The following is a 20642-nucleotide window of genomic DNA, read 5'->3' as shown; positions in this document are numbered from 1 at the left end:
GACATTGAGGCACTTTTGCACGAGGGATTACTCTCTATTGGGTTCTTTTAGTAAGATTCTCAAAAGATTTGTTTGTAGTGTTTTTGTTATAGGATTTAATACTGTTGAGGAAAATTATATTAGCCATTTTGGAGCATTTATGTAATATGTCTTTCTTTTACACTATTGTAAGATTGTTTCAGATATATTTTTTAGGCTCTGCAATATAATTTAAGTTTCATTTCTCTTCTATCAATTGTTAGCGTGAATGACATGCATTCACACTTTTTTTATTTTCTTCTATTTTATGTTAATTCATTTATGTAAAGTTATCTTGCAGGGGTTGACAGAAGTGAAATTCAACTCATGGATTCAATGAAACTTATTGTATTTTTTTTATAACTATTTATCACCAAGTTATAACTTTGTTTTGACGAAAACGTTTTTGTGTTAATCAAACTTTTTCTTTGACATAAAAACAAACATAATATTGAATTCATTAATAAATTATCTAGTGTGTGTATAAGATGATCTTGTAACTATTTATTGAAGCATTGTTATTAGATGTTTGTTTGAATAATTAATGAGTCACATGAATTATTTCCATGATTTACAAGCTTATAATTATCTTAAACACAATCTCAATCCTTTCTCCTCCTGATTCAATATGCTCTTGATTGAGAGAGGATTAATCCTCCTTTCAATCAAGATTTCCTTTCTTTTGCATTTTTGCATTTAGAATAAGATTGCATCAATCTACTCTTTGAATTTAAAAATATTCTTTCATAGAGGCAAAACACCTTAGTAGATTCATCAAGCCTTTGTTATGATCACCCTTCTCACTTGAAACTAAATCCTATTTTCAATCCCTTAAAGATCAAGTAGAAAGAATCGTGTAATTTTTGTACATTAATTTGCGTTTTATTATTATAGTTAAATTTATGATGTTTAACACAATTTGACTTTTTGAGATATTCATTATCTTTCTTTTCTTTTGTAACATTTAGTTGTATCATTAATTTGAATTAGAACTAATAACGTATATACCTTCTTTTTTGCGTAGATAACCATTATATATATATATAGGATATACTCATATAAACTTATATATGTATAGTAATACATAGTTATATATTAGCATAACAATAATAAATATCATAAATAGATTATCATATATATATATATAAACAATATATACAATTAGTAAATTTGAGGTATAGTATTATATTATTAGACCTAGTGTATTATATTCTATTATGAGTCCTAATATAATAGTAATTTTTGGATTGACACCCTATTAAAAGTACATTTAGTTAAATAATATAATAGTATAGGTATAATATAAGATTTATATTAACATATGCTAGTATTTAACACTACATTAGTATTAGGATAGTACTAATGTCTATGTACCATAATATCGTATAGGATTAACATTTAGTGTTATCTTGACATATGATAAGTAGGATTAGGTTATAATAACACTTATTTTAGGTTACGTTAACCTTAGGCTAGTCTAGGGTGTATGGGTAACTGGATCCAATAGAACTAGTTAGAACCACCATCCCAAATGGAAAAGGGTCTGATTTGGGGCCCTAATTGGGTGGTCTCCTTTGATGTTGATGGAGGTCATTTTTTCCAATCAATAGGCACTTAATGTGTTATGGTTGTAACATATTGTTGGTGTATTATAATATATGTGTGGTTGGTTGTTTTAAACCCCCAACATACAACCATATTAAAACCAATATATATTTTTTCTAATCTGACCACGTGGACCTTGTCATTGTTGTCATTCAAACCTATTTTGACCACATGGAGATTCGAAATGACACTCTTTGATTGGGCCATGTGACATCCCCTCAGTGGTCCAATTGTTCGATCAACCCACCACATAAGCTCCTACATATGAATCAGATGCCATACTACCATGTCAACTGTCATGGTTCCCACCTAGTGTTGTTGACTAGGATGGCACATGGAAACCTGTGGGAGTGCAACGTTGCACCCTAGGGTCCCACCTACACATAATTTTTGTTGTTTGTGCCAAACTTCAGATAAGCATAAATTTTTTATACATACTTGAATTAAGATATTTTTCATTTAGTTGGAATGGTATCTATAAGATCTATGAATAGGTGCCAATTTTGTCAAGATTTGAGAACTTCAAATTTTGAGCCTTTTTGGATCATTCCTCCCCACTGAAGAGATTTTACGCCTCAAAAAGATTTATCAATCAATAGGTAGGTGAGGAGATTTATCCCTCACTTTATCCTTTTCAATCCATCATGCATTATTGGATTGCATTCCTTTGAAACCCACTTGAAGGTACTTCACATCTCCCCATCGTGAAGTCTTGGTTCTTTTGTCTATGATGATGTATTTTTGTGACTTTTCCAAGTAATCTTGAGTGAAATCATCCAACAATGGAACTTGACCACTCTCCTCTAGATCCATGATATTGGGAGGTTCATAAAGTTTCAATTTTTCTTGTCTTTAGTAAACATGGGATGATCATATGAAACATGTCAAGAAAGTACTAGATACTTTGCAAAAGGAGATATTGTATGTGAATTTGGAATAACTTCTTTGGTGTATGTGGGTCACATTGTTGGAGAATGTCAATGGAAGATTGATCCTTGAAAATATTATGTAATTTTAAAATGGCCTAAGCCATGCACTATCAATTAATAGATAGTATCAATTACCTAAAATGGCCTAACCAGAGGTAATTGATAGAAGAATGATGTAATTGACAGTCAATGTAAAAAACTTGAAACTTTATGAACCTCCCAAGATCACTCTTCTATCATTGACTATCAATTACCTTTTTCATCCTCCTATGGTTTGGTTTAATGGTGGTTTAAATAATACCCTGTCCATGGACATACCAACGTGGCCCATTAGGCATGTTGGTTGTCATTGTTATGTTAAGGTGTTGAGGTTGGGGAGGCCCCAGGGTCAAGCCCGCTAACCTACCAACTTTGGCATTTGAAGTGGTATGGTTGTAACGTATTGTTGGTGTATTATAACATATGTGTAGTTGGTTGTTTTAAAATCGTGGTGTATAACCGCATTACAACTTGTTACCTACCAAAAGTGGGTGACCTCGTGGGAGAATTTTTCTCCTAGATTTGTCTTCAACCGACAACCAACAACCCTTGATAAACACCAATGTAGCTGATATATTATGTCATTTCATCTCTATTTTCTAAGCCAGTCATATGTCCCCTCACTCATCTATTAAGAGCATATGTTTGAAGGCAGGCCATCCAATCCCAAATGTATGTTTTCATTGTGAAATCAGGTGCTTATGCATGTTTTCCCTTGAGCACATTATGTATGGATTATTGAGTGACCTATATGGAGGAATGGATTTGATTGTAGTCTTTTTCTCTCGGCTTAATTGAAGGGTTAATGCTTAATCCTAGTCTTGTGGTATCTCCCTTATTGTCTTATAACTTCATGAAGGGAACTACTTGGGAAACCCTGATTTTGATAGCATGGTCCAATTTTCTCATTCACATCTTTTCACTCCCCTCCACACATTACAAGCCCTATTTCATTATCTTCCCTCTTTGAATCCACATGACCACTAGGTCCACATGGCTCTGGTGCACCCCGTCCCCTTGTTGACATGTTTGGGTTGAGTCTGGAAAGGTTTCCTAGAGGTTGATGCAACTAAAAAAAAGTTAAAAACATATCATGGCCACAAGCAAGAAAAAGAAAAGAATATTATAAAATGCAAAATATGGTCGGGATGTTATAATAACACATGGGAAAAAGCCAAACATGAGCCATACCCCATAATTATGGCCATCACTCTGGTTCCTAGGGCCCTCATGAGTTCCCCCGCATCATTAAGGAACCCATTCATGTCTCAACCCTTGGTGCGTGATGAACTAACCCACCTTAAGGGGGTAATAACTACTTATATCATACACATCATGCTCCCATCTTGTGGATCTCTGAGCAATAAAACAAATAAAAATCAAGAAAAGGAAAAAGGAAAATGAAGAAAGGTCGAAAAGCAAAGGTCAAGGTAACTCATGTATCCATTATTGATCTCACCTACATCTATACACCCAAATATGTGGACATCCCTCATCACAACCATCCTTGAACCCATGGCATTTGGCTTTGAGATCATTTGTTTCCCTATCCATCTCATCATTATTCACATGACCCCTATCAAATGAAGGATGTACCTTTGTCCTATCTTTCCCCTTAGGTGTTAGGAAAATATAATAGGGTTGTTTATTAGCCTCTCTTACCTAGGGAGGTAACACTATTACAAGCACAAAGCCCCAAATTTTGAAGGGAAACCCATTATGAGGTCTCATGTGTGCTCTTGATTAATAGGCTTGGTTCAATTAGATGCACTAATGGATTATTGTATCTAATGGTGAGGAAGCGCATTGGATCTTATATGTAATTGGAAAGTGCTTTCATCATGGGTTGGGCAACTAAATTGGGTGTAATCCCACTAGAGGATTATATTGACACTTGTAGGGGATGCATTGAGAGCCATTGGACTCCATCATGTGTTTGATCATTAATTGATGCCATGGGCACCCTCAACACCTACAACAGTTTGTTCATTGCCTCAAATTATTCACAAGATGATGCACTTGGACCACTATGCCCCATCTGACTTAGCCTTATCATGGTAGTTGATATGAGGCCCAGAGGAGGTGCTTACCAACATTAAAGCCCTCATTTGGATCATTATACGAACTTTTATTTCATCAAGAGACCCATGAGGCCAACATTTGTACCTAAAATACACCTTGGAGCACCACATGATGAATTACATATTGATTAAGGGGTCATCCCCTTGTCTATTATTCATGGAGCTCTCTATCTCATCTTGGCACCTAGAGGACTCAATGTGGCCCTCCGATGGCCCTATGATTGCATGATTTCATCATTTCAGCTGACTATTTGATGGTTGATTCATAATTTATCATAGCTACTTGGTTGGCTTGTGAACAAGGCCTTATTTTTAGACATTATTATAATGTTAGGGGATTTAGGAGAGGAAATTAGACCTCTAAGGCTTCATATAAATAAAATTTTCTCTGTTTGTGAGAGAGGATCATGATAAATTGGATCTTTCTCTTGTAAACAAATTTTCACTTTTCTCTTGGCATGTTATTTGATATTATTTGATGCAGTTCGATATTTAGAGCTAGAATTTTGATCTTCTTTGGAGCCACTTCATGGTTTATGGTTGGATATATCATATTGTCATCTTCTAAGTGTTTCTTTTGTTGAAACTTTCTCTTGTAATAATGTATAATGTATGGAATTGTTGCAAGTAATTAATTCTCTTGTGCCCTAATTTGTTGAATATCATTGTAAAAGGCTATTTGGTTGGAAATTGCATATGTTACTCATTGAATGACAATAAATGAATGTTCCTAGTGGATTAGACTTTGTTTTTCATTGCAAGAAAATCCATAAATCCTAAGTGGGTAAATGTTAAAGGCTGGTTACTAGGGAATCAATATTTAGCCTCCTTAGGGATGATTTTGGCTAATATTGAATCATATTAGAGTCCATAGCCTAGGGATTAGGAACTGGTCCAAGAAATTTGGTGGTCAACCTCTCTTTTCTCCTCTAAAATTTCCTCCCTTCTTTCCTAGGACGATTAACTAGGACATTAAGCAAATTCTCTTGGAGAGGAATTTTTGGATTTCACTTGAATATAACTCCTTCTTAGTGTTTCCTCTTAAATATCCCAAGTTTTGGTGGAATTATCATGGTTGATTCTCTGTAAATCCTTGTTCCTTAGGTTTTCCCTAGAAGGGAAACCTAACTTGTTTTTCCTTGGATGTTTGGTTTTCTTGAGGATTGTAAGAGCATTGTATTCGATAGAATAAACCATAAGAGACCCTTTCTTCTCCCTTTCCCATACCTAGTTAGTACCTTGGAAGTGTTTACTCCCACGCTTATTCATAAAACTCTAGGTATAGTGCAATCCCTTTCTAGGTCTTTCAAAGGGATGAAAGAGCCTTTTGAAGTGTCAAATCATCACATATCACTTGTTGAGAGGTACTACTTCACCTTATGTAATATTGACCTTAGAAATTCTTGTTATCATTGCAAATATCAAGCCCCAAGTATTGATCTCCATCCTAGGGCTTTCTTGGAGAGCCTTTAGCATCCTTGAAGCATTGAACCACTAGTGTGTCTCTCCTTGAATGGGCTTAGTGGAATCACTTCACACATAAATCATCGATCTTTCCATTTCAGGTGATTCCCTTCCCACCAAGACTCCTCCCATTAGTGAAAGTTCGTAAAGAGGAGAATACATTGACTGAGGTGACAGTGGGTCATTGTCCCATTGTTGTCACTTGGTCTAGTAGTTTTCCCTTAGGTTTCCTGTACTTATGGCTCTGCTAGATTGTGTGGTAACATTTTTTACATCATTACTGGGAAACAAAAAAGTCTACCTACTTTGACACATATTTAAATAGGTAAATATCCCAATGACATCATATATCCTCTTCTGGTGACTCCCAAATTGCTTGGTTGTGAAGATCACGAAGAAAAAATAACTCTTATAACTAGGGTTGCTGCTAGGAAAGCTGTTGAGCTTGTTAAAAATCCCACAAGCTCTTATACAAAAAAATTTCCCTGGAGACATGAATATCAACACTAATTAAAACCAAAATCAAAATTAAAATCAAACCCAAACCCATAGGTTTAAGAAATGGAATGTGGCATCTTTCAAACCTCTAAACTTTAGTGGAATTCCTGATTATGCTAAGCCATTACCTGAGAAGTATCATGAATGGTTACCAAAGTTTAAAGGAACTTCCAATCAAACTATTGAAAGAAATGCAGAGGACTTCTTTTGCATAGTGGGCCTTGTCAGTTCACTAAGATGTATTTTTTAGGCAATCTTAATTCCTACATTAATTGTCTACCTGAGATAAGTCTTTTTATCTCAAGAGTGTCAGGACAATCTATGCAGTGAATTCAGAGGTTAGCTAAAGGTAAATCATTGCAATCACTAATAATTATCTTTTCAACTTAAGTCACACAACTCTTAAAGAAATAAATAAGGGGAAAATAACTCTGAAAGAACTCTTAACACACTCTGTAATTTCGTCTACTTATTCCAAACTTAAATGAATCTGAATGTGAATGAAAAGAATCACGCTTGGAAATCTTCAAATAGAATTAAAGCTAACTCATTCGATCAAGAAAGAGAACTATAAAAACTGAACAACAATGTCAATCTATTGAAAATCAAAATTGAACGACAAATCCTAATTAAACAACAATCTCGATTGAACGTCAATTCTCAATTGAACAAAAATATTGATTGAACAACAATTCTCAATTGAACGACAATCAAGAAAATACGATAAATGAATTCTAAACAACAACTTCTTCTGTTAGTAGACCATGGAAATTAATTGACACTATCTCTAAGATCTATGGTATCATAACTCAGAAGGAACAACAATCAAATCAAAGCATTATTCAGATACATCACACGACTAAATATGAATCGAAATGAACAAAAATATGAATTAGAATCGTCAATCCTCACAATAAGCGAAATAATATTAACTGAATATTAACAATCAATAAATATTCAAACGGAAAGATTATAACACAAGAAATTAGTAGAACTTCTCTTGACCGAGCCCAGAGTTGTCAGAAGCCTCCACTAAGGAATATTCAGAATATAAGTGAATATCAAACGTAGTCTTTCATTAATATGAGTAACTAGATTATAACATCAATGAGTAGAATATGTCTCATAAAGAATGATTATACATTACATAAGTTTGAACTAAACTTTTTTTGCCTTTCAACCTTATATATAATAATAAGAGAGAAAACTAGATAAAAGTCAATCCCCAGGATCAGGGGATATTGAGGATTTTGCAATGCATGATCTAATTATGTCATGAAATATTATTTGTCTTCCTGGTCTCTCACTGCTTTGCTTACATCAGACACTCTTTCCCTTTTATGGCTTGGTGCTGCTCTGTCAAATGAACGACAATTGACCAATCCGCATCTTCTGCACACAAGGATAGTAAAAAGTCAGTTTCTAGTGCCATATTTATCTAAATTGTTACCAAGTGCTTTCATCCAACTTTAACTGTAATTTCCTTTATTTCTGTTCATAAATAGAGATAATCATGTAAAGATAAATACAACATAAAGCAATTACTGAGGAGAAAATATACCTTTTTCTTGAACCAACATACTCCCCAGCTTACCTTGTTGCATGTCCTCATGCAATTAAATAGTTGATGTGTAGCTGAGTTAGGGTGTAGGCAAAATATACCTACTCCTTATAATGTCTGAAGCCATTTTTCTTCTTGAATATAATAAAATCCTGGGTAACATCCTGATCCTTCAAGGTGTAATCATAGTGATACTTATCTAGAGGATACCATGTGATTGGAGTCCTATATTGACATCCTATCCATTCAGGTCCCATAGTCAAAATCATATTACTGTAATTATAAAAATGAGACGAGGTGGCTTTAAAGTTCCAATACCTAAATGGTTCTCGATTTTTAACAGTAATGTTAGAGGCTTCCCACCTTTGTCTAGCTGTAGACAAGGATACCTCCTTAATCTCTTGGAAATACTCCTTTCCAGCTTGTATAACATCTGTATGGAATGGCCCCAGTTGGCCTATAACACCAGCTTGTTTCATGAATTGATTATGTTTAATCAAGCGCTGTAGGTGTTTGGTCAGTTCTCCTCTCACCCATAGGTCAATTCATTCTTCATGCCTCCTAAAGGTATTGTGGGTCTTGGCCTACTTGAGTTGATTAGTAGTGAAAGAGAGAAATGCTTGGAGTTTCACATCCCCTATAAAGGGGTCAGGGTCACTATCCTTGTCATCTTCCATAAAGTAGTGCATATACAACTCATAAAGGAGGCGTTGTACCTGTTTTTTCTATTCTCTAAATAATTTAACAAAATCAAGGGTGGTTTTGATTTCCACCGGATTACCAGCCTTAACGGCTTTGATTTTTAGCAGTTGGAACATTTCTAGGAGGTAGAGGGCATAATTTGTAGTAGGGGCTCTACACGAAAGGTGTCTGAATAGAGAGAGCAAATAGTTTCCAACTTCTCTTGATCCTTCTGTAATTTCTCCCTTGCTTTCTCAACCTTTTTATGTTCAGCCCTGAACTGAGAAAAGGTTTCATCCTTAGTTATGGTTAGTGCCACAAATTGTTTCTTTAATTCTTGATGTATCTTCAGGGGCACTACCTCCTCCTTGTACTGGGCTAATTCCTGTTGTGCCTTTAGTAATTCATTATGTAGTCTGCTAATAAATTCTTCCCTGATTAAGGGAGTATAGGCAGGTGTTTCTTCAGTTTGGGTTTCTGCTTCCTGGGTCTCCATGGGATTGGTTTGAACAACAGCTTCAGCTACCTCTTGAATCATGCAATGACCAATTAAAATGTCCTCTTCAACATCTATTTGAACAATAGTATCCATGGTAGGATGGCCCGTTTGGGACTCCTGTGACAAACACAAGGGTCCTCAGCTTTCATTTCAGCATCTTCGATGAGGCACGACTCTGTTTGAGTTTCCATTGGAAAAGCTAAAAGATCCTTAGTTTGGGTCTCAACATTCCTTCCAGAACAATTTTCTATTTGTGTGCCTGTGGTATCTTTTTCTACTTGCAAATTTTTGGCTCTAGTGGCCTCCTTTAACCACTGCCTTAATTTCCCAATTATTCACTTCTGTTTCCCATACTTCTTAAGCGCTTTTCTGAGCCTGCCCTTGTAGGACTTATTTATCCTAGAACATCCAAGCGGTGATGGGTTAACTGTATTATCCTTTGGGTCCTGTACAGGTGGTAATGCGTCGGCATCAGGGAGGGTTCCATCTGGAACTGTATCTCTCGAGGGAGCTGCATCTTCTAATTCTGCCTTATCATGGATTTCTCTTTCAGGAGATACCAATACAATGGTGTCTCCTGAACAATTGTCATTCTCCATATTTTTTGCTAGGTAGGCCTTGTCCTCAAGGGACTTAGAAAAAAATAGTGTTACTTGGTTGAATTTCATATACCAGGGTTTCATTTACAAAGTTGTCTTCAGCTGGGGGTCCACTGGACTGGTGTCTATTGCCCGATTTCCTCTGTTAGTGATATCTTCTTGATGTATCTCCACTTCAAGAGGTTTTTCCTCAGAAGGAATTGGTTCCCTATGTTCTTCCATGAAATCAATTCATGGCAGGTTTTGCTCATGACCAGGGCTGTCAGCAGGGGTAGACAGGTTGGGGGTGAAATTCTATTCCTCAGCATCCTTGGATTGTTCTCTAGCTTCTCCAAATATCCCCATGTTTTCCAATACCTTGGCCACTTCCTCCTCATAGTCTTGCAAAGGAGAATTTTTCAGTCCCGCAAGTGGTGTGCGGGATGGCCTAGCCTCATCTACTTGAATTGGGATGCTTTGCTGGGCTTTCACTCGCACAGAGCGCCAATGCTTTTCTGGGTTTAGGGGCACGGAGGAATTATTTCTTTTTAGTGTTTTTCTCGGACCTAGGGTTCTTGCCCCTTGCTGCTCTGTTACTGTGTTTTCTAGGGGTGGAGCCGTGGTAGGATTTATAAAATTATCCCAAGTTAACTGTTGTTGGGCTAGTCAGTTCATAATGATTAATTTAATCAATCGGTGATGGTTGATTACTTTGTATGGGTCCTTGGATTTCCTAACTCAACATGCAACATCATGTAATAGAGAATTAAAGTAAAACAACAAATTAACTGAAGTTTTCTCATTTAAAATGGCTATAAGTTTCAATTGGTGAGGCTTTACCACATCGTGCCAACCATTGCAAGTAATGTATCTTTGCATGATGACGGCCAGCTCTTGCCACGACTTCCTTAACATCGAAGGATGGATCCATTTTCTGGCACACACTAGTTTTTCTCTTGGATCTCGGCATACTTCAATCGCATTGTGCAAAAGGACATGTTTTTCTATCCATTTGGTTCCTTCAGCCGGAAGTCCAGTGATTTTGGCTATGACTACTTTAGAAATTGTTATACTTTTTCCTCTGATTGTGGTGCTACCATTCTGAAAATTCTGCAGAAATTCAAACGTCAGCCCCTCATGAAAATCCAGTAACCTATTGAGATATTGTAGCCATCCTGCACGCTCGAGAATTGCACGAGATTGATATGATACCATAAGTACTTGCGGTTCATTCTTGATAGCTCTTCCTCCCATGGCTGTTGTACGTGTAACTAGTTTTCTTATATGAAACTTCTTTACACTTCCACAATTCAAAACAACAGTAGAAAATGTTACAACAATTAATAGAGAAATGACGATATTTTGGGATTTAATATCATATTTAGTTAAGGCATTGGTCCCGTCAACCATACTTAACACAAGATCATGAGTCTGCATGCCAGCCATAATGGTTGTCGTCCTTACCCCAATAAGAAATACTTGCTAATTATTACCCATTCATAATCATCATTCAGTCCTTCCTTGGGAGTTAATTCAAATGATTATCACACAATTGTTCTTAACTGTGACACATGTCATGCGTATGTAGGCCATCCCCTTCTGACTAGAAAAGGGCGTCCACATCCTTTTAGCATGTGAAAAGCAAGAGAAAGCATTAACAAGACATAAATGACGGCAACCGATTCTAAAAATAGTGTGTTAATCAATAAAGAAATTAAAGAAAGACACGTCATTGGACGTGAAATGGCCGAAAAGAAATTAAAAAAGAGATTTTAATACATTATGTCAAAAAATTTCATCAAAATTAGTATTAATGACAAAGAAATGATCAACGTTATATTAATGACGGACGTAAAATTAATGGACAATTTAGAATATAATGAATATATGATATAAATTCACCATGCAGATCGGCTTGTAAGTGTGATGTTCAAATAGAAAATTCCCTTTAGAAACAAATCCATAGGTGATACGAGCTTAGAGAAAATTTGGCAGTGTAAGATGATACCTCAATACCATAAGTAGAGTCACTACTGCCAGCAAGCGTTCATAGCCTCGATAGGGTTGCTTATTAACCCCACAAATGAGCCAGAGTCCTCCTTTTAGAATGTATATGGTTCTTATTTTTCTTGTCATAAAGAGACCACTATGCTGACATGGTGATTAGATAAACATATTTCCATTCACCAGGATATAAAAAAGTGACTATCTGGCTCGTGATGAAACCCCTGCCCTTCTGATATTTTTAAGCATCAAGAAGGTCATTACCTTTGTTTGGTAGCCAAATTGGAATTTCACTTGTTAGATCTTGATTATCATGGTAGGCTGGCTTGTGATGAGACTCCCTATCCTTGTTAAGACAATGTTTGATTCTTTTTCTCATCTCATTATGTCCATTTTTCTAGTGGAATTTTTATTTATTAAAGAGAGGGAGGCCCATTTGCTCCTTAAGAGTGAGGGATGGTGTAAGAAGTAAAAAGATGTCAATGAAATTTTATACTCTTATCCCCATATAATCATGTTAATGAGATTTATCCAATTGACAGTGTAAAAACATAAGCCAACGTGGTTTGAAAATAATGAATCATTTTATGATGTGTCTAGAGAAGAGATATTTAGTCAGTCATTATAAAGATACATCATATAGACTTTGGAATAAAGATAACTATCAAACGGCTGCATGAGTCATAATGATATTGTTATTACTATTTTTTTCATACATCAAGCACAAATCCATTCAAATGGTGTTTATTCACAATACAAAGGAGAAAGAAAGAAAAAATGACATTAAGAAAAAATCACAATTTATTCTATTAAAAAGGCAAAAAGGGATATTCAATTGATTGAACAATAATTGTTCAATCATTTGAACATAAAAAATTGCAAACATAAGTGTTGTTTAATCGATTGAACAAAAAACAAATTTGCAAAAAAGTGTTGTTCATTCGATTGAACGACAATCGTTCAATCGCTTGAATGGAAAAATAAAGGAAACAAAAAATGTGTTGTTCAATCAATTGAATGACAATCGTTCAATCGTTTGAATGAAAAATTCAAAGAAACGGAAAATGTGTTGTTCAATTGATTGAACAGAGATTGTTCAATCATTTGAATGACAAAATCAAAGAAACGAAAAAATGTGTTGTTCAATCGGTTGAACGAAAATCGTTCAATCGTTTGAACGACAAAATCAAAGAAACAAAAATTGTGTTGTTAACTTGATTGAACGGCAATCATCCAATCGTTTGAACAAAAAAATAAAAGAAACAAAAATGCGTTGTTCAATCGATTGAACAACAATCGTTCAATCATTTGAATGGAAAAATCAAAGAAACGAAAAAATGTGATGTTCAATCAATTGAATGGAAAAATAAAAGAAACAAAAAATGTGTTGTTCAATCGATTGAATGATAATAGTTCAATCATTTGAATCGCAAAATCAAAGAAACTAAAAAATGTGTTGTTCAATCATTTGAACAACACTTATCAAGCAATAAAACTTCTCATATTTACATGGTAATGTCTATTCCTAATTGCAACCAATCAAAAATATTATATACATTATTTACAATTTCTAACGAGATCTCAATTTTTTGAGAGAAAATTTGTCGGGTCATCACTTCCCGCAGCTAAAATTTGCATGGAGGGGTCCTCGTGTACTTGCTCGCAGAAAGACTCCTTGGTGAGCAGTTTGTGATAGAGGTCTACTCGGTGTCTGTTCACCTTAAAAGAATGGCCAGATCCATCGATGGTAACCAAGGTAAGAGTACCACTGTTATGCACTTCTTGAATCTCATAAGGGCCAGGCCATATTGTTTGCAACTTGCCCGGGAAATCTTGGAATCTGGAATCGTAAAGTAGTGCCCAATCCCCTTTTTTAAATGTTTTCCCCTTGATAAGGCTATCATGCCATGTTTCCCTTTGTTTTTGAATAATTACAGTCCATTGCAAAGCAAGCAGTAAAGCCTCATCTAGTTCATTAATCTGCTGGAGTTGCTTGGTCTAGGCTTCTGTTAGATCCAACCCTACTTCCTGGGTCATTCGAGTATTGATTTAGAATTCGATCTGAGAAAAATTTCTTTACTGAACATGATCTAGTATGGAGAGTATCCAGTAGTATTCCTCCAAGTTGTGTGATAGGCCCACAAGGCCTCTTGCAGTCTAGCAGCCCAGTCGCATTGATGTGTTGAGACTACCTTGGTCAGAATTGCTTCAATGACCTTATTGGTGCTTTCCACCTGCCTGTTCACCTATGGGTGATAGGGGGAAGTGATCCTATGTGTAATATGATGATTCCTGAGAGTGGCAGTAATCTTATGTCCTATGAATTGCCCTCCCCCATCTGTGATCACTTCACGTGGTAACCCATATCGTACAAACAACCCAAAAAGGAAGTTAATCACAACTTCCTCTGTGGCTCTTGGTAAATCTATTGTTTCCACCCATTTTGTCACATAATCCATGGCAACCAGTATGTAGGCCTTCTGATTGGATGGCGAATGGAATGGGCCAACGAAGTCTAAAGCCCACCTTTAGAAGGGTTCTATGACTAACTAAGGTTGCAAAGGAATTTCATCAGATTGGCCAACCCTGGCCATCCTTTGAAAGCTATCGCAAGCCTAGGAATATTTCTTAGCATCCTTAAAAATAGTGGGCCAATAATAGCCCATCTATAATACCTTGTGCCCTGTCCTTCGATCTGCAAAATGTCCCCTGCAGGGATCATCATGGCAAGCTTTCAGTATGTCATAAATTTCATCCTCACGAATGCATCTGCATATACACATGTCGGCCTCTGTATGAAAAATATATCTGCCTATCCGAGAGAATCGGGCGCTGCATTCAATGATCGACTTCCTCTCTCTTGTTGTCAAATTCCTGGGTAGCTTCCTGACAGCTAGATAATTCGCCATCTGCATACCATGGCATTTTGACTGCCATGGAAAATAGATATTCATCCGAAAATTTGTTGTCTATTGTTAGTGGATCATTCACCTTCGGAATTCATGATATAAAGTCAACAACCAGGTTTTCCTTCCCCAGACGATCCTTAATAGTAATATCAAACTTCTACAAAAGAAATAGCAATTGTGTTACTCGACCATTTGTGATAGATTTATTAGCTAGATACCAAATGGTAGAGTGATCAGTGTACAGAAAGACTGGGTAGCTAGTTATATAGTGTCTAAATTTGTTTATTGCATAAATAACAACTAAATATTATTTTTCTGTCACTGTATAATTAAGTTCTGCAGAAGTGATATTTTTGCTAATATAATATATAACATAAGGTTTCTTTTCCTCCTCTTGGTCAAGGACAACACCTATAGCTACATCTGATGCGTCTGTGGATATGTGAAAAGGCAACTCCCAGTTTGGTCCACGCAATACTGGTGCTTTTGAGAGTAGTTTCTTTAAACCTGTAAAAGTTGTGTCGCATTTCTAAAACCAACTAAAATCAACATTTCCAGTCAAAGCATATAGAGGCGCAACAATTTGTGAAAAGTTTTTAATAAACCTACGATAATAACCTGCATATCCTACGAAGTTATGTACCTCTGTCTTAGTGCAGGGGGTAGGAAGTAAAAGAATTACCTGAATTTTTGCTAGGTTTTCCTGTATTCCTACTATAGAGATGTAGTGTCCCAAGATTATGCCCTCTGTCATCATCATGTGGCACTTGACATTTATTAAAAATAGCATGGTAGCAATGCATCATTCTAAGACTTTTTCTAATGTTTGCAATGCTTGCTAAAAGTCATCCCCATATGGAGTAAAATCATCCATATACAACTCAAGTCCTTCATTTATCAAAATCAACAAATATGTTGAGTATAGCTCTTTGAGCATAGTAGGCTTGTCTAAGGTGTATGGGTAACTGGACCCCAATAGAACTAGTCATAACCACCATCCCAAATGGAAAAGGGTCTGATGTGGGGCCCTAACTGGGTGGTTTCCTTTGATGTTGATAGAGGTCAATTTTTCCAATCAATAAGTGCTTAATTTGGTATGGTTATAACATATTGTTGGTGTATTATAATATATGTGCAGTTAGTTGTTTTAAACCCACAACATACAACCATTTTAAAACCAATATATATTGTGTCTAATCTGACCACGTGGACCTTGTCATTGTTGTCATTCGAACCCATTTTGACCACATTGGGATTCGAAATGGCACCCTTTGATTGGGCCATGTGACATCCCCTCGTTGGTCCAATTGTTCGGTTATCCTGCCACGTAAGCTCCTACATATGAATCAGATGCCATACTACCATATTAGCTGTCATGGGTCCCACCTAGGGTTGTTGACTAGGTTGGCACATGGAAACTTGTGGGAGTGCAATGTCGCACTCTAGGGTCCCACCTACACATAATTTTTTTTGTTTGTGCCAAACTTCAGATAAGCATAACTTTTTTATACATACTCAGATTGAGATATTGTTCATTTAGTTGGAATGGTATCTATAAGATCTATGAATAGGTGCCAATTTTTTCAAGATTTGAGAACTTCAAATTTTGAGCCTTTTTGGATCCTCCTAGATCATTCCTCCCCACTGAAGAGATTTTAGGCCTCAAAAAGATTTATCAATCAATAGGTAGGTGAGGGGATTTGTCCCTCACTTTATCCTTTTCAATCCATTGTGCATTATTGGGTTGCATTCCTTTGAAACCCACTTGAAGGTACTTCACATCTCCCCATCGTGAAGTCTTGGTTCTTTTGTCTATGATGATGTCTTTTTGTAACTTTTCCAAGTAATCTTGAGTGAAATCATCCAATGATGTAACTTGACCACTCTCCTCTAGATCCATGACATTGGGAGGTTTATATAGTTTCAATTTTTCTTGTCTTTAGTAAACATGGGATGATCATATGAAACATGTCAAGAAAGTACTAGATACTTTGCAAAAGGAGATATTGTATGTGAATTTGGTATAACTTCTTTGGTGTATGTGGGTCACATTGTTGGAAAATGTCAACGGAAGATTGATCCTTAAAAATATGATGTAACTGTAAAATGGCCTAAGCCATGCACTATCAATTAATAGACAGTATCAAACACCTAAATTGGCATAACCAGAAGTAATTGATAGAAGAATGATGTAGTTGATAGCCAATGTAGAAAACTTGAAACTTTATGAATCTCCCAAGATCATTCTTCTATCATTTACTATCATTTAAATTTTTCATCCTCCTTCGCTTTGTTGAATGGTGGTTTAAATAATAGCCTGTCCATGGACATACCGACGTGGCCCATTGGGCATGTTGGTTTTCATTGTTATGTTAAGGTATTGAGGTTGGGGAGGTCCCAGGGTCAAGCCCGTTGACTTACCCACTTTGGAATTTAAAGTGGTATGGTTGTAACGTATTGTTGATGTATTATAACATATGTGTAATTGGTTGTTTTAAAATCATGGTGTATAACCATATTACAACTTGTTACCCACCAAAATTGGGTGACCTCGTGGGAGAAATTTTCTCCTAGATTTGTCTTCAACCGACAACCAGTAGCCCTTGATAGCCACTAGTGTAGCTAATATATTATGTTATTTCATCTTTATTGTCTGAGCCAGTCATATGTCCCCTCACTCATCTATTAAGAGCATATGTTTGAAGGTGGGCCATCCAATCCTAAAGGTATGTTTTTCATTGTGAAATCAGGTGCTTATGCATGTTTTCCCTTGGGCACATTAGGTATGGATTACTGAGTGACCTATATGGAGGAATGTCTTTGATTGTAATATTTTTCTCTCATCTTAATTGAAGGGTTAATCCTTAATCCTAATCTTGTGGTATCTCCCTTATGGGCTTATAACTTCATGAAGGGAAATACTTGGGAAAACCTGATTTTGATAGCGTGGTCCCATTTTCTCATTCACATATTTTCACTCCTATCCACATATTACAATCCCTATTTCATTATCTTCCCTGTTTGAATCCACATGACCACTAGGTCCACAAGGCTTTGGTGCACCCGTCCCCTTGTTGACTTGTTTGGGTTGAGTCTAGAAATGTTTCCTAGATGTTAATGCAACTAAAAAAAAGGTTAAAAACATATCATGGCCATAAGAAAGAAAAAGAAAAGAATATTATAAAATGAAAAATATGGCCGAGATGTTATATTAGCACATGGGAAAAATCCAAACATGAGCCATACCCCATAATTATGGCCATCATCCTAGTTCCTAGGGCCCTCATGAGTTCCCCCACATCATTAAGGAACCCATGCACGTCCCAAACCTTGTTGCGCGATGAATTGACCCACCTTAAGGGGGTAATAACTGATTATATCATACACATCATGCTCTCATCTCCCAGAGCTCTGAGCAATAAAAAAAGAAAAATAAAGAAAAGGAAAAAGGAAAATGAAAAAAGGTGGAAAACAAAGGTCAATATAACTCATGTATCCATGATTTATCCCTCCTACATCTATACACCCAAATATGTGGACATCCCTCATCATTACCATCCTTGACCCCATGGAATTTGGCTTTGATATCCCTTGTGTCCCTATCAATCTCATCATTATTCACATGACCCCTATCAAATGAAGGATGTACCTTTGACCCGTTTTTCCCCTTAGGGGTTAGGAAAATATAATAGGGTTGTTTATTAGTCTCTCTTACCTAGGGAGGTAACACTATTACAAGCACAAACCCCAAATTTGGAAGGGAAGCCCATTATGAGGCCTCATGTGTGCTCTTTATTAACAAGCTTGGTTCACTTAGATGCACTAATGAATTACTATTCTGATGGTGAGGAAGCGCATTTGATCTTATCTGTAACTAGCATGTGGTTTCATCATGGTTTGGGCAACTAAACTGGGGCCTAATCCCACCAAAGGATCATATTGACACTTGTAGTGAATGCATTGAGAGCCATTGGACTCCATCATGTGTTTGAGCATTAATTGATCCCATGGGCACTGTCAACAACTACAACAGTTTGTTCATTGCCCCAAATTATTCACGGGATGATGCACTTGGACCACTGTGCCCCATTTGACTTAGCCTTATCATGGTAGTTGATATGAGGCCTAGAGGAGGTTTGTCTCACCCTCGAGACAAGGGAAATATTACCATCGTCAAAGCCCTCAATTGAATCATTATACCGACTTTCATCTCATCAAGAGACCCATGAGACCAACATTTGTGCCCCAGATCCACCTCAGAGCACCACATGATGAATTACATAGTGATTAAGGGGTCATCCCCTTGTCTTTCAGTCATGGAGCTCTCTATCTCATCTTGGCACCTAGAGGACTCAATGTGGCCCTCTGATGGCCCAACAACTGCGTGATGTCATCATTTCAACTAACTCTTTCATGGTTGATTCATAATTTATCATAGCTAATTGGTTGGCTTGTGACCAAGGCCTTATTTTCACTTATTATTATAATGCTAGGGGCTTTAGGATAGAAAATTAGACCTCTAAGGCTTCATATAAATAGAAATTGCTCTCATTGTGAGAGAGGATCATGATAAATTGGATCTTTCTCTTGTAAACAAATTTGCACTTTTCTATTGGTATGTTATTTGAGATTTAATGCATTTTGATATTTAGAGCTAGAATTTCGATCTTATTTGGAGCTACTTCATGGTTTATGGTTAGATATATCATATTGTCATCTTATAAGTGTTTTTTTTATTGAAAATTTCTCTTGTAATAATGTCTAATGTATGGAATTGTTGCAACTAGTTAATGCTCTTATGCCCTAATTTGTTAAATATCATTGTAAAAGGCTACTTGGTTGGCAATTGCATATGTTACTCATTGAATGACAATAAATGAATGTTCCTAGTGGATTTGATTTTGTTTTTCATTCCAAGAAAATCCATAAATCTTGAGTGGATAAATGTTAAAGGTTGATTACTAGGGCATCAATATTTAGCCCCCTTAAGGATGATTTTGGCTAATATTGAATCATCTTAGAGTCCATAGCCCAGGGATTAGGCATTGGTATGAAAAATTTGGTGGTCAACCCCTCTTTTCTCCTCCTTTTCTCTTTTCTAAAATTTTGGCCCTTCTTTCCTAGGACGACTAGCTACGACATCAAGTGAATTCTCTTGGAGAAGGAATTTTGGGATTTCACTTGAATATAACTCCTCCTTAGTGTTTCCTCTTAAATATCCCAAGTTTTTTCGGAATTCTCATGGTTAGTTCTCTGTAAATCCTTATTCCCTAGGTTTTCCATAGAAGGGAACCTATCTTGTTTTTCCTTGGATGGGTGGTTTTCTTGAGGATTGTATGAGCATTGTATTTGGTATAATAAATCATAAGAGACCCTTTCTTCTCCCTTGCCATTACCTAGTGATTACCTTGGAAGTATTTATTCCCACGCTTATTCATAAAACTCTAGGTATAGTGCAATCCCTTTCTAGGTCTTTCAAAGGGATCAAAGAGCCGTTTGAAGTGTCAAATCATCACATCTCACTTCTTGAGAGGTACTACTTCACCTTATAGAATATTGACCTTAGAAATTCCTGTTATCATTGCAAATATCAAGCCCCAAGTATTGATCTCCATCCTAGGTCTTTCTTGGAGAGCCTTTAGCTTCCTTGAAGCATTGAACCACTATTGTGTATCTTCTTGAATGGGCTCAGTGGAATCACTTCACACATAGATCATCGATCTTTCCATTTCAGATGATTCCCTTCCTACCAAGACTCCTCCCATCAGTGAAAGTT

Source organism: Pinus tabuliformis, chromosome X (genome assembly GCF_031772625.1).
Source record: "Pinus tabuliformis cultivar Carrire ecotype Pingquan chromosome X, CPIR1, whole genome shotgun sequence".
Lineage (NCBI taxonomy): Eukaryota > Viridiplantae > Streptophyta > Pinopsida > Pinales > Pinaceae > Pinus > Pinus tabuliformis.
Note: the sequence above shows the minus strand (reverse complement) of the source record.